A 14,953-nucleotide genomic window follows, 5' to 3' on the forward strand; every position below is an offset into this window, starting at 1 on the left:
CGGAGGTAACTGAACCTGCCTCTCCCTCCAGGCTATTAACCTAAAGCATTAAGTGTTTGGCCTTGAATTAGTTCCTTGAGCAAAGAAGTTCAAACAGCGTACCTAAGTGTACGATCACGATCATTTCTGTGGTCGTTCGTATGACCAACTGCTAAGGTGTGATTCCTTCTTCACGAATACTCCTAGCATTCGATCCTAGATTGTTCGCGACTTGGCAAGATTCCAAGGGCTTGGCAAGCTAGGTTGCTTGTTTACCCTTTTTCTTTGGATTAGGGTTTATACCCTACCGACCCCAATTATCATTACCTTAGGTCTCCTTGTACTATAGTCAAATAGATCTTGGACAACCCCGTTGTCCTTGGTTGGTGAATTTGCTTCTTAGCAATTCACAATTTTCCTAAGTTTGACAAATTGGTCCCCAAGAGAGAGTTGTAATAGGGCGACTACTCGACTCTTAACGAATCTAACTTGTAATTAGATCTCGCCTTCCTTGGCCTAAGATGTAGTAGTAGCATCTTATGATTTAGTTGCGATAGCATATGACCTTGCAGACTTGTTGCACGAGATAGGTAGAAATACCTATCTTGAGGAATTACATCTCTTGTCATATGTCATTCTTTGACTAAGAATACTTGACCTTAGGCATTTTATTTGCAAGCCTGTTTATTTTTCAACCATAGCTTTAACAGTTTTGAAATGCCCAAAAACTTCACTTTTCTTTTTCATAAAATACACCCAAACTTTTCTGCTATAGTCATCAATAAAACTGACAAAATAATGATAGCCTCCAAGAGATGCAGCTTTAGTAGTCCACACATCAGAGTGGATTAATTCCAATGGCTTCTTACTCTCTTGAACATGTCTAGGAAATGGTTTCCTTGCCTGTTTTCCAAACTGACAGGCTTCACATACCTTATGCATTTCTGCAACCTTGAATTTTGGCAATCTGCAACAATATTTTGGGCCTGCATTGATTTAAGTCACTATACATTAACATGACCAATGCGTTTATGCCAGATATCAATATCTGCAACTACACCAGTCCCATGAGCAAACATTGCTGCACTCAATTCAGACATGTCTGCATCCAGCGTAAACATTCTGCCCTTCTTCTTTCCTTTTGCTATCAAGCGACCTTTATTTTTCATATCCTCAACAAAGCATCCATGAGGATTAAATCTGACCTGCAAGCCCTGCTCAACCATTTGACCAACAGAAACCAGATTCTTGGTGATATTCGGAACATGAAATACATCCGACAGGTATTTCTTTTTCCCATCCTGCATAGACAAGGGAATTTTTCCAATCTGCACAATAAGATGTGCAGTATCATCACCAGTCTCCACAAATCCTGGGTTTTCCATTTTCCTTGCATCCTCCATCCATTCTGCATGACCTGTCATGTGGTTTGATGCACCTGAGTCAACATACCATACATCATTGCTTTCTTCTGCACTTGTCACAGAATTGTTCATGTGCTGCACCATAAACAAATGCTCATTTCTGTCATCACCCTGTCTACTAGAAGATGCATAATTTCCTTGTTGCAGTCTTCCATTCATGATGTCATTCTACTTTTTATAGCAGTCTTTAGCCATATGACCCATTTTACCATAGTAGTAGCATTCAACATTGTTGTTTGCATTTTGGCCTCTTTGCCATCCACCACGACCTCTTTGGCTCCCCCTGCCTCTAGAGTTACCACGTCCTCCTCCATAGGACTGGTTTTCTTGAGTCTGCTGCATATTCTGATTTCTGCCACCATGGCCTCCAAATCGGCCTCCTCTACCTCTGCCTCTACCTCTTCCAGCATTTGAGTAGAAGACAGTTTCTTTTGAAGTTCCTCCTGAAGAAGATGCACCACCATTTCTTTGCTCCTCAGAAATTAGAAGAGCAATCAACTCCTCAACATCAAGAAATCTTTCACGAACTGAAATGGATGTCCGAAAATGTGCATAATCCTGTCCTAGACCATTCAAGGTCACAGAAACTAAATCATCATCTTCCACTGGCGACCCAATGGAAGCAAGTGCATCTGCAATCTTCTTCACCTTCATGTGGTAGTCATTGATACTCATACTTTCTCTTTGTACATTATGCAACTCTTGCTTGAGCTGCATTTTCCTGGCTTGCGTATTTGTGCTATACATTTCTGACAAAGTATCCCATGCCTCCTTTGGCATACTTGCATCCTGAATATGCACAATCATAGAGTCTGAAATGCTGATAGACAGCCAATACATAACTTTCCTGGCTCTCTCATACCATGCTTTAAATGCCTGCATTTGTTGTTGATTGGGAACATCAGGAAGAACTGGTTCTTCTTCATTTCCTGCAACAAATTTCCAATATCCTTTTCCCATAAGGAAATTTGTCATTCTAAACTTCCATGCTTGGAAGTTGTTCTTGTCAAGCTTTTCAGTGACAATCTGTGAGAGAGAATCAGACGCCATTACAGAACACTGCAAAAAATAGTGTCACTGCAAAGAACACAGCTTCAGCCTCACAAAGGCAAATCTGCAAAACTTATGAAAGTGGTATTTGACCACACAGTCACTTCCTAGTGACGATTTTGCATCAACAGGCAACAGGGATGATTCTGTAACTCCCAATGTCTCTACACACAAGCATACGATGTAATTTCTACAGTAACTTTTCACCGACATGTAGAACAGTGGCTGCACAGCATAAAATTGGGCCTTTTCCTGAGTACGTGCAGAGAACTTCCGTCTGCAAAACAGGCCCCGAAATGGCCTCAAATCAAAAAAACAAGGTTGCCAAGGGCTAAAGCCCTTGTCCCGCAGCATATATTGCCCTCTTGCTTCACCGCGAAGGGCGTCTCAACCTGAGACAATGCACTCCTGCACTTTCCGGTTGTGCTACCTACAGAGATCTGCTCCCAAAACAGAAAATGAAAGCAACACTGCTCCTCTTACCAGAACACCGCGAGCTTGGCTTGCTTTCTTGAGCTCCTTACCACGAACAAGGCTGTGATACCATGTCAAGATTGTGGGAGAGAAGGAAGGAGTCTCACTTGTAGCTTTCTTGCTTGCACAATGGGGGAATACACACAAGGGTGGAGGCTGAAACCAGTTTTCCTCTTCTTAGTTGTGTAAGCCAAAAGAACTCTCGTACAAAGAAATAGAAGAACCCTATATATGGGTCTCAAACCAAACTCAACTAACTAAGGTGGCATACTAACTGAGCCACGAACTAGAGTAGATAAGGATAGCTATCATGTAGCTATTATTCATGGGCGGTGTACCAACCGCGTCTGCAACTGACAAGTCGGTGACATAAATACACAACGGTCACCCTGGCGTATCACGAGTGGAGCTCGATATCTCAACAGACGGGTGGTGAACAGGAAGCTAGGAAGATAGAAGGACAATGGGAAAAAGGGCCTAGGCTATGGCCGGCCATGTAAAAAGGGGAAAAGGGGATGACCGCCCAAAAGGGATTTAGGATTTTGTATATAAAGTTGAAAAGTGAATGAGAAGCTCATTCTTGTGTGTGGCCAAAAGTAGCTCTCCTCTTCTTCTTCTTCTTCTTCTTCTTCTTGCTTGCTTGAGCTTGTGCTTGAGAGAGGGAGTGTGAGAGTGTGAGGGAGTGAGTGTGTGAGGGTGAGGGACCGAGGAGGAGAAGCTCTCCATCTTCTCCTCTCTTCTTCTCTTCTCTTCTCTTCTCTTGTCTTGCTCGTGGCAATGGAGCTTGGAGCATGGAGCTTGAGGATGGAGCTTGCTTGAAGCTTGCACTTGGATCGTGGAGCTACCGGAGTGTGCGGGAGAGGAGGTAACTCGAATGGCACGGAGGTAAGCTCACTACACCTGTAGATATGGATGGCGCGTCGGCTATGTGAGAGGTAGCCATTAGTGCTCGGCTTGGAACGCTTGAAACAATAAGCGGTCCGTGGGTCTTGGCGGTTGAGTGAAAGCTCCCACACTTATGTATAGCAAAGGTTTTGTAATCATGAGTGTTTCTTCTATGCCATTATCTCATATAGATTGGGCTATTGTCCCAAAACACAAGGTTTGAGCTATTGTCTCAAGTGCATGTATTGAATTTTATCTACAAACAAAGGATTCAATCTAAGACTTCTCTACAAAATCATGTGGTGATTCTTAGATCTCAAATGAAGATTATTTTCTTTCTTCTTAATCTTCCCTATCCCTTTTCTCTACAGTTCTTCTTTTAGAATCCATGAGATTAAGACCTTCAACTAAATATGCCCCCGAACTTGACATGAAGACCCTTAGAAGGGTTGCAAGATGGGTTATGCATCGGGCTCCTTTACAAGAGCACCTAATGATTTGAGATATTTGATACAAACATTGAATACGTATTTGTAGTCACAACAACAAAAGTAGTGACAACAGCTACAATCATATACAAAGTTGGAATATGTACTCATAAAAGCTTTGTAGGCTATTGAAAGTGAATTAAACTTGTTTAATGGTCGCAATGTTTTGGCTTTTTTCATTTTTATACAATCAAGTTGGAAATTTACATGGTTCCATAGCTTGCATGGAGCTAGTACTTTCTTCGGCTCACCATGCATGAATTAAAGGCACATATTACAAAATTATGTATAAAGGAACCAAATTGGAGTGAGTTCAAAAAGTCTTAAGAGAAGAATTTTTCATTGAGGATACTACTTGGTTACTTGCAAGACATTTATAGAGTTGGTAACCAAGCCAAACAAAGGTCTTGCAGCCACTAAGTTGTTGTGTGAATTTGAAAGTAGGTATGGCCAATTGGATGCCCTTGACTAGCAAGCTCTAGAGGCTAAAAAGTTTGAGATGTTTCTGTAGACTACAAATGCTGCTTGTAATGTCTCGGGTTGCAAAAAAGTTTTCTCACAAAGACTCATAAAAATATCAAATCCCCTTTTCCTCTCATGCATATACTTTGTATGTTAACCTTTTTTGGAACCATGAGCCATTATCTCAAAGCCCATCGCTTATAAGAACCCCCATTTCCTTAAAATCTTTCATTCCCTGACCCTACACACATGAACAAAGGTTAGTATAGGGAATTGGAAGTTTAAAAGGAGGAGAAAATTAAAACGTTAATAAATTAAATAAATATTACATTTTTAATTGTCATTGAGTGATTGCATCCATCTTCCCTCCATGTCAACATTACCATCAATTGCCATCACTCCATGTGCCCTAATAGCTACAACCATCATTGTCACCCTACAAGACATGCAACAAGGAGAGAGGGATATGAAGCCTCTACAAGAATCCATCATTGTGATGGTTGAGAATGATACAAAATGAATTGCTGAGGGCATTGAATGAAGGAAATGAGGATTATCACATTGAATCGGTGCATTGCTGTAGAAGAAAAGAGAGAGAGAGAGAGAGAGAGAGAGAGAGAGAGAGAGAGAGAGAGAGAGAGAGAGAGAGAGAGAGAGAGAGAGAGAGAGAGAGAGAGAGAGAGAGAGAGAGAGAGAGAGAGAGAGAGAGAGAGAGAGAGAGAGAGAGAGGACAAGAGACTCAACATGAGAGAGATAGGAAAAAAGAAGGGAGATAGAGTGAATACAAGATCTCAACAAGAGAGAGATAAAAAGAAAGAAGAGAGATAGAGAAGACAAGAGCTCAACAAGAGGGAGATAGGGAGAGAGAAGAGAGAGAAAGAAATAGGTAGAGACAGAGAAAGAGCAACAAGGGAGAAAAATAGAGAAGAATAAGATATTTTTAAATCATCTAAGTTGAATCTTATCAATTCCGTTGAATCCATAGAAGCTACACATCCATTATGGCCCCCAAAATTGAAGATCTCGAGTGTTGCAGGAGCCACACGAGCTATAGGAGCCATATTAGGAAACACAAGTAGAGGGAATATCCTAATCCTTACTATATGCAAACATAGGTTTCCCTAATACATATAAGTTGAGAAATTAATTTGCCTTATTGTTTGAAGCAATAGTAGCTTGTGATTCATTCAAGAACTATGTGACCTGTAATCTTTAGGGTAGTGTATTCCCATGGTTAATCAAGATGTATGCTACCTGTCTATGTGATTGTCCTGAAATTTTGATGTTACATGATATTGTTCTTTTAGGAACTGTGGGATTTATAATATTCAAGAGAGGTGATCTTGAAATTGATTATGATATATGATTTATATCTAAGTGAAGGTTGTGAAAACTATATACCATCTATAGTTATTCCCTCATTCAAGAAACTTGTAATCGACAATCTTCTAGATAGTGTGTTCCTATAGTCACTTATGATGAATGCTTCATGTCTATGGGGGAAGTCCTAAAAATTATGTGTAGTTTTTGGTTATTTCTTCATTTAGGAAGCTGTATACCACAATATAAATATTTTAGGTAGATTGATGTTTGACATATTGATCATATGGATGCTACAATGATAGAATGGATTACTTATTGTATGAAAAACTATTAGGATTTGAGCAAACATCCTAAAAGGATTGATGATTTAACCTATCGTAGTGAGTAGCTAGATTCAATTCTTGATTGAAACTCCAAACAAAACCCAAGGGAAAGAGTAACCCAAGGTTATTCAAATATTTTCTCTTAGGGTAAATTAAGCTTTGAATAAATGCTAAATGAGATTTGATTATGCATGCCATGATCTACCAACGCATCAAGAAAGAATTGTTTGTGATTATAAGCTAGGATTTTGACTAAATCTAATCGGAATCAAGTTAATGGAAGGAAGGATGCACTAGGCCCCTCCCAAGGCTAGTTGAAGGGGCCCAATTCTAAGGGGGGTCAAAAACTACCACTTTGGGATGCTTGGATTGGGCCCATTGTGATAGGTCACTCTATAGGGATCCAAATAGGTAGGAGGAGCTAAGGATGCTAGGGGGGACTCTAGCTAGTAAAGTCCTTACCTCCTATGAACTACCTAACCCCTACGTGACCCAAAATGGTTCTTTTGGGACCTTGATACTAGTTGACATGACAAAATATTGAAGGATGCTAAACCTTTGGGTTGATATTACTTCTGCATGGGGCAAAAGGAAAATTATAATAAGAAACCTTCAAAATAATAAAGGATTTGCTTATCAATGATTTTTTGACCTTGTTTTCCTATTGTTTCCTAAGTTATGTGAACAAAACCTTTGCTATAAAAGGCTAATTAAGGAATTTGATTTTAAGTGTTCAAACATAACTATGGTAGGAAATTAGGTAACTAAAACTACCCATCAAGGGACATGGGAGGACATGGCCCAAAAGATACAATTGGGAGAGAGTCAAGGGTGATGTACTTAAATATGTTACTAAATGCCTAAGCTTCCAACAAGTAAAGGTCAAGCGTGTCAAGATGCCTAGAAATCTCTAACCACTTGACATCCCTAAGATGAAATGGAAATTTATTAGTATGGATTTTGCATTTGGGTTACCTCTTGTTCAAGGACAGTACAATTCACTCATGGTGATTGTGGATATACTAACTAGGGTTGCTCACCTTATTCTAGTCATCAAGACCAACTACAAGGATTCAAACATTAGAAGACTCTTTGTTGAAGAGATCTTCAAGCTTCTTGGATTACCCACCCAAGAGAATTGTCAGTGATGATCAAGATTCACTTTTCACTTCTCATCTCTAGAGGAGCTTGTTTGAGGCTATTGGGACTCAACTTTGTTTTAGTATGATATATCACCCCCAAACTAGTGATCAAATAGAGCAAGCAAATCAAGTCATTGAGTATCTACTAAGGGCTTACTCTTACAGAGAACCTAAGAAGAAAATACACTATATACACTTGGTTGAGTTTACCTACAATGCCTCTTATCGTTAAAGTATCAAGATGACTCCATTCCGAGCATTGTATAGGCATGATTGTCTTACACCACTCAACTCCTCTGATCCTACTTTAAAGGTAGAATCTTCTAGGAAGATGCTAGAAGAAATGGATGATCAAAGTCAAAGATATTAGGCAAGATATACAAGTTGTCAAAGATCAACAAAAGGCATATGCTAATCTAGGGAGACAAGAACGGATTGTTAAGGAAGGAGACATGGTTTTGTTCATGTTCAACCAAAGAAGAGTTCCTTGTAATTAGGAGAATTCAAGAAACAAAGTCCAAGATATCATTGACCCTACAAGATTCTCAAGTGTCTAGGATCAAATGCATACAAACTGCAACTCCCTAAACACTTGAAAGTTCATCATGTATTTCATGTTAGCCTATTGAAAGCTTATGTAGAAAACCCTAATCACATTCTTGATGATCAACAAATTGTAATGTCAAGCCGAGTCCTTCAGCCCTAGCTTGATAGAATTCTTGATGTAAGAGAAAGGATCTTAAGAAGAATAACCCCTAAAGAATACCTCATCCAATGGAAATATTATCCTGAAGAAGATGCCACTTGGATTGATAAGGACACCCTATGTAAACAATATTCCTAGTTTCTTTTGAGATGAGGACATATCAATTCCTCTAAGGAAAAGAGCATTGCAAAAAGGCTTTCTCAATTACACTATTAATAAAGGCTCAAAAAAAATTTCAGATTCTCTCTTCCTCTCATGCATATACTTTGGATTTTGGCATTTTCAGAACCACGAGCCAATATCTAGAATCCCATCACCCATACCTTGAAAATATTCATTCCCCACCCCTACACACATGAATAAAAGGTTAGTATGGGGGATTGGAAGTCTAAAAGGAAGAGAAAAATAAAATAAATAAAATTTTTAAGAAATTAAATAAAACTTACATTTTTAACTATCGCTAACTAATTGATGACTTAGCCCATTGCATTTAGTAGTTAGATTGAATTCATGATTGAAAGTCTGAATAAAACCTTAAGGGAATAGTAACCAAGGTTGTTCATAGATGGGCTTTGGCTAATAAAGTCCTTACCTCCTATGAACTACCTAACTCCTACGTGACCCAAAGTGGTTCTTCTAGGGCCTTGATACTAGTTGACAAGGGGGAATCTTGGAGGATGATAAACTTTGGGTTGATGTTACTTCTATATGGATGGAAGGGAAATTGTAATAAGAAACCTTCAAAATAATAAAGGAGTTGTTTATCAATGGTTATTTGACCTTGTTTTCATATTGTGCCCCAAACTTGTGTTATGAAAGGATAATTAAGGAAGATGTTTTTAAGTGTTCAAACATAACTATGGTGGGCAATTAGGTAAGTAAAACTACCCACCACGAGGGAAGTGGGAGAACATGAGCTCTGATGGGTCTTTCCTATGGCAGGGTAGTCCTAGTTAGCTGGGAGCTTCTTTCAAGAAATTACACAAAAATTAGGAACTCATGTTGTCCCAAGTAAAAATTGAATAGGAACCTTCACTCTGTCTCATTTTAGGGGATCGGAGTGAGACTATGCCTTATGGGTAGAGGGGTCAACATACTAGACTCCCCCTCATTTCTCACTCTCTTTGAACCAAGTGTGACACAAGTCTGTTTCAGTTTGGGTGATCATGTGCCAAGCAGAGACTCGAAGACCGACATTAAAAGGCTAATAGGAGACTTGGCTATTGAAGACGATCCTCATGGGAATGGCCAAAACCTTCTCGCTTGCAAAGTGGACTCATGAGAACCTAGGTGATAAACCTCATGTCATTCTAGCAAGTGAGGAGTGATACCACTTAGGAATGACTCGTAATGGATCAATGGAAATTGTGCCACTAAAAGCAGTCTAGGCATGCACATTACATTGCCTTGCAAGAGAGCTTGGAAGATCTCTTCAAAGTTCAAATGACAGAATTGGGGTTAAAACCAAATTGGAAAAATGTAAAAGAGGCTATTACTATGCTTATGAAGGTGTATAGATGAAAGGCCAAACTACGTGTTGGGGCTATACTTACCACCTTAAGAGCTTGCAACTAAACAACATGTATCTATAGCTACACCACCAATGAGGGATGGTTATGAATGAGCTAGTCAAAGGGATACATGATTTGTAGCTCATGATTGCAAGGATTGATGATCATGGGTGTGGGCTACAACCCCTTAGGCTCTGACTAGAGAGGGATTTGTTTGTAGATGCATGTGGTGCAATAGTCCTTTACATGAATATCAAGTGTGATTTGTATGGGGATAAATTAGAAAGAAATCTAATTTTTTGGAAAGAGGGAAAAATTCATTCAAGGGAGATAAATCCTCCACTTGATCCGAATTCAAGAAAGGTGGGATATAGAAAACACTTGAGGATATAGCTACAAGAAATTATTAGGTAGCTATGGAAGCTACCACTTTTGGGCTACAATTTGAAAAGGATCTTGGATGTACTATTTCTTGAAGAAAAGTAGAGATTTGGGCTCATTCAATGCACACGGTTGAAAAGGATAATGTATTTAAGGTTGAATTAACTAGTGTAGGAAAAATCATTTGTGAGATGATAGGATGGGACTCACCAATTGACCCTTTTTCAATGTATGCTTTTCTGGAAAAGATGCAAAACACAGATGTGATTATGGAAGAGAAAAGAAAAAGAGACGAGGATAATGTAGGTACTTCTATGAGAGTGAATAAAGGAAATATGGATCATACTAAGGCTTCTACTAGGCCTACTCTAGAACATGTAATGGAAGTTATATCTCAAGAGAAAAAGTAAAATGGAAAGAAAAAGGGAAAACAACTAGGGTACAAACTGCAAACGAAGACTATAACCAACTTGAAGAAAGTGCATGAGGAGTGCATCTTAAATAGCAAGGTTGAGCTTACTCTTGGGGAAGTGCTTGTTAAGAGAATTTAATGTAAAACTATCAACATTAAAGAGGAAACAACAATTACTTGGTGAACCAATAAATACTATGGTGTAGAAGGAAGAAAAACCTAGTTTGCAAGGCATACAAGTAGATTATGAAAATGATACAAGTGTTGGAATTTGCTAATGTAAAAAAGTGAAACTTATGGTTTTAAATATGATATAATGGCTAAAAATGTAGTAAATTATAGCAATACGCAAAGGAGAGTAAGGCAGATGCATTATACTCATGATGAGACTTCAAGATTGATTCCTAAAAGTCATTACATCTATAATCATTAGGCTTGAGTGACCATAGAAACAATTGTGAAAATTGGAGAGCTTGATATTTCAAAGTATTGTGCTTATTGACTATGGCTCAAAGAATTAATGTGATAGTCATATGTTTCTATGAAAATGGTGCATGGCCAACAAGATGGCAAGCTAATTGTGATCATGGATAGAGAATGTGTGCAATAAACAACTCAAGAGGAACTTTATGTGACTTGTCATGTGAGGGTAACTATTGGAAATGTGCAAGAAGATCAACATTTTTTTAAAAATGACAATCCTTATCTAGTTATTTTGGGACAGCCTTACATAACTACTACTTGGATGGAAACAAAAGTATTGGATGATGCTTGAGTTAGAAGAAAAGATGGGAAAAGAGCTATCTAGTTCTTTACTATATATGTGAATCATCCTAGAAATAGAGAAACATTAAGGGATTACTCGTCACTGCCACCAAATGGAAAAGAGTTTAAGGAACCAATTTTTTAATAAGCACTACTATAAGGAGGGACTACAATGGTGTTGCATGGAGGAAGCTCTCATCTCCTAATGTAGGAGATGCTTTTTTCATTGGTTTTACTGAATTTATAGGAACCAATTTTGGATATTTTCAATTAATAGAATCTATGAATAGGGTTGAAAGAGTGTATATATGCCAAGCTAAAAAAGTATGATTGATTGGCTATAGATGAGGGCATTTTAGGCATGTTGATGGATTGATTTTTGTAGACACAATGGTTACAATTTCAACAATAGTAAATTCTAAAAGTATGGCTCAAAATAGTGTGCTATAAGTTTGTTCATTGGACATGTTTCAAGTAATAGAGGATTTCACTCAGCAAGAAGGCATATGGCTGAATGAAAAGGTAGAAACTATAGAGGAAAAAAAGTACAAAATGGTAGACAAGAAAGTTAAGAAAGTTGCTATGCCACTACCACTTGACAGTGATGGAATGTATGAGTTGGCGTCTAAACAATCTAGCTGGAGAGATCCAAAGGGTATTGGTCATAAATTTACTACAAAATCATTGAAATAACTAAAAATTGATTGTAATACATTTATCTTGCATATAAAAAGGGAATTCTTTGAGAAAATCTTATCCAAACATGGAAAGGCTTTTGCATTTCAACTAGCTAAAATAGACTATGTGGATCCAAATGTAATGGCTCTTATGGTCAGTTTTACCATTTTGCATATATCGTGCAATCTATGGATGATACATATACCATGAGCTTACTTGCCCAAGCTTATGGATTTGCTTAATGGGAATATAAGAATGAAGTTTTTGGAGCCTTCATTAGCTCTGTACTCAAATAGATGGTTTACTATTCCAAAGAATAATGGAGCATTGAGATTTTTCTAGTACATGCAACCAGTTAACAAAAGTGACAATTAGAAATGTTGGTGCAAGGCTTGCGATCAATGAATTTGTAGAAGTGTTTGTTCGTAGAGAGATTTACTCTTTGGGAGACTTGTATTCAAGGTATGAGAAATTTCAATTGGTAGTGAGAGTAAGGATAATACTACAATGAAAGCATCCTTGGAACTAGCGCTTATGTGTACTCTTCCTCAAGGAGCAACAAACTTAGTGGTGCATATTGTAACATACCCGCCTTTATTACATGAGGAGTAACATTTTAGTAGTCACCCAGAGTTTACCTTCCAACTTTCGCCATTCGTACTCTAATCAGAATGATCAGATTTTGTCCGACTCTATAACCCTAGGTCTACCCTGCAGGGGAAGCATCCTATCATTACCCATGGAGAACCGACCTGAAGGTTCCTAATTGACCTAACAGTCACCTATCAACAACTAGCTCACATATGAAGGTATCCTTTGATAGGCTTCTTGTTGGAAGGAGCGACTACCATTACCCTTGGTTCATAAAGTACAACGCTTTTTTCTAGTAGCAGACTAAGGATTAATGAAATCCCTCGCAGTGCTCTGGCATAGCCGTTGTACCTTTCCCCTAATATAATTTATCATTCGGGTTCTAAGACCAAACCCTAGGTAAGTCAATAAATCATCCCTTCCTAGAGTTTCTAGCTCGCATTTTTTTTTTGGGAAACCTCTCAGTTAACCAAGACCACCTTGCCATAGATGTAATGAAAGAAGCTGAGGGGAGAGAGAAAGAGAGCTGAAGAGAGAGAAAGAGAACAAGAAGAAGAAGGAAGAAGACTAGAAGAGGTGAGAGAAAGAGAGAAAAGAGGAGAGAAAGGACAAGGAAGCCATGGAAGCTGGAGATGAAGGTGAAGAGTGTGATCTTGATAATAATTGGTTGCCCTAATCTGGGGCTCTTACACCTTAAATACCCCGGTCAGTGTGATGGGGTGTCTAAACCCTAGTCGATGTGTATCCTGCTTGTTACAATCCATCCCCACTTGAAAGGTTTTTGCCTTCAAAAGCAAGGATAAACAGAGGGGAGTGATGGGTGGGGTAAGGGAGGGTTGCAGAGTACTACTCAGAGCCCTTTGACAATGAAGAATAGGTGTGGAGAAACTAGGGACAGCATGCAATCCTGAACCGGTCGGCTGAAGTAAACTGGTCATAACTTTTGATAGGTGGCTCCAAATGGGGCATACTATATGTCGAAACGGAGCTTATGACGAGTACTTTCAGCCTATGTAGAATGCACATGCATGTGATTTGAGTAAGTGCAAAACTATTCTAAAACAGTGTTCAGACTGCGGGCGAGAAGTGCGCAGTGTGAGGTGCCCCTCTAAGCACGCATTTAGCGGTCTATCAAGAAACGAATCTAAGCGTCGCTGCCCAAAACTCCCAGGGAATGTTTCGAGTTTTGTCGCCTAGGATTTTCCGAATCCGCCTCGCAACGGAATGTTTACGATCGAACCCACTAAGATCGATCTGAAATTTGGGCTCCTAATGGCCAAGGTCTCCTAACAACATTCTAGCGTCAAGTTTTGGACATCCTACTTTACGCAGAGATACCCAATCCGAAGCAGACCCATGCCGCACTTGGTTCAAAGAGAATGGGAAATGAGAGGGATGCCCTGCTCAATCTCTCTGCCTATAGGGCATAGTCCCATTCCGGTCCCCTAAAATGGCATGAATCGGGTTCTAACCTAACAATACCTAAAGGTCGAATGATGATAAAAACTTGTGAGAAGCCTCCCAGTTCTCTGGGACCACCCTACCGTAGGACGAACCCGTCAGGCCTTCTGCCCACCCGCCTCCCTTAATAGCTTTAGTTTTCTAATTAGGTCTTACCACATTTATGTGTGACACTTAAAAGTCAGCTTCATTAATTAAGCATTTTAGGGAACAGAGTTCGTTCACATAACTTATAGCACATACACAAAAACAGAGCAAAGCAATCTATTCACAAACAAGTTCAAACAAGTTCCTTAACTTATCTTCAAGTTAATCTTTGTCTCCCACCCATACAGGAGAAATTATGTATCGCTTTTGTCCAACAGAAGTATCCCTTCTGCCCTGTAGAAGTAACTAGTCCAATTCACATGGCACCACAAACTCAATCCTTTATCTAGAATAGGATGGCCCAACATGCCCAGATGTTGGGGGCCACGGAGGTCTTCAACTCCATTCTAGACCTAGCAAGGGATGTCCAGAGCTCCAACTAACCAACAAGCTGTCTAGGAGCGAAACATCATTCCCGTGGTTGGCCTTTTCACCACTCGACCTTCGGCCCATGAATTGAGCAGTGCCCTCTTGGGTTAATACGTAGTGCGATCATGGAGGTGATCCAGCTGTGCAATATATCCTTCCTTAATTAAATCCTTTAAGAATCAAACACAAACAAGGCATTCAGCCCTAATATCATTTTCCAAGAAAACATTCATTTATTCCCATGGCGACTTGTCACAGACCCTTGCCATGCATTTACCATAAATCACAAGCACTTGGAATACTCATACAAACTACAACTAACCACCAGTTGAATGTAAAAGCATTTAGGATGTTGTTCGATCAATCAACAAAACCAATTGCA

This window comes from Lygodium microphyllum, chromosome 14 (genome assembly GCF_053477565.2).
Source record: "Lygodium microphyllum isolate KBCC chromosome 14, Lygodium_microphyllum_v1.1.10, whole genome shotgun sequence".
NCBI lineage: Eukaryota > Viridiplantae > Streptophyta > Polypodiopsida > Schizaeales > Lygodiaceae > Lygodium > Lygodium microphyllum.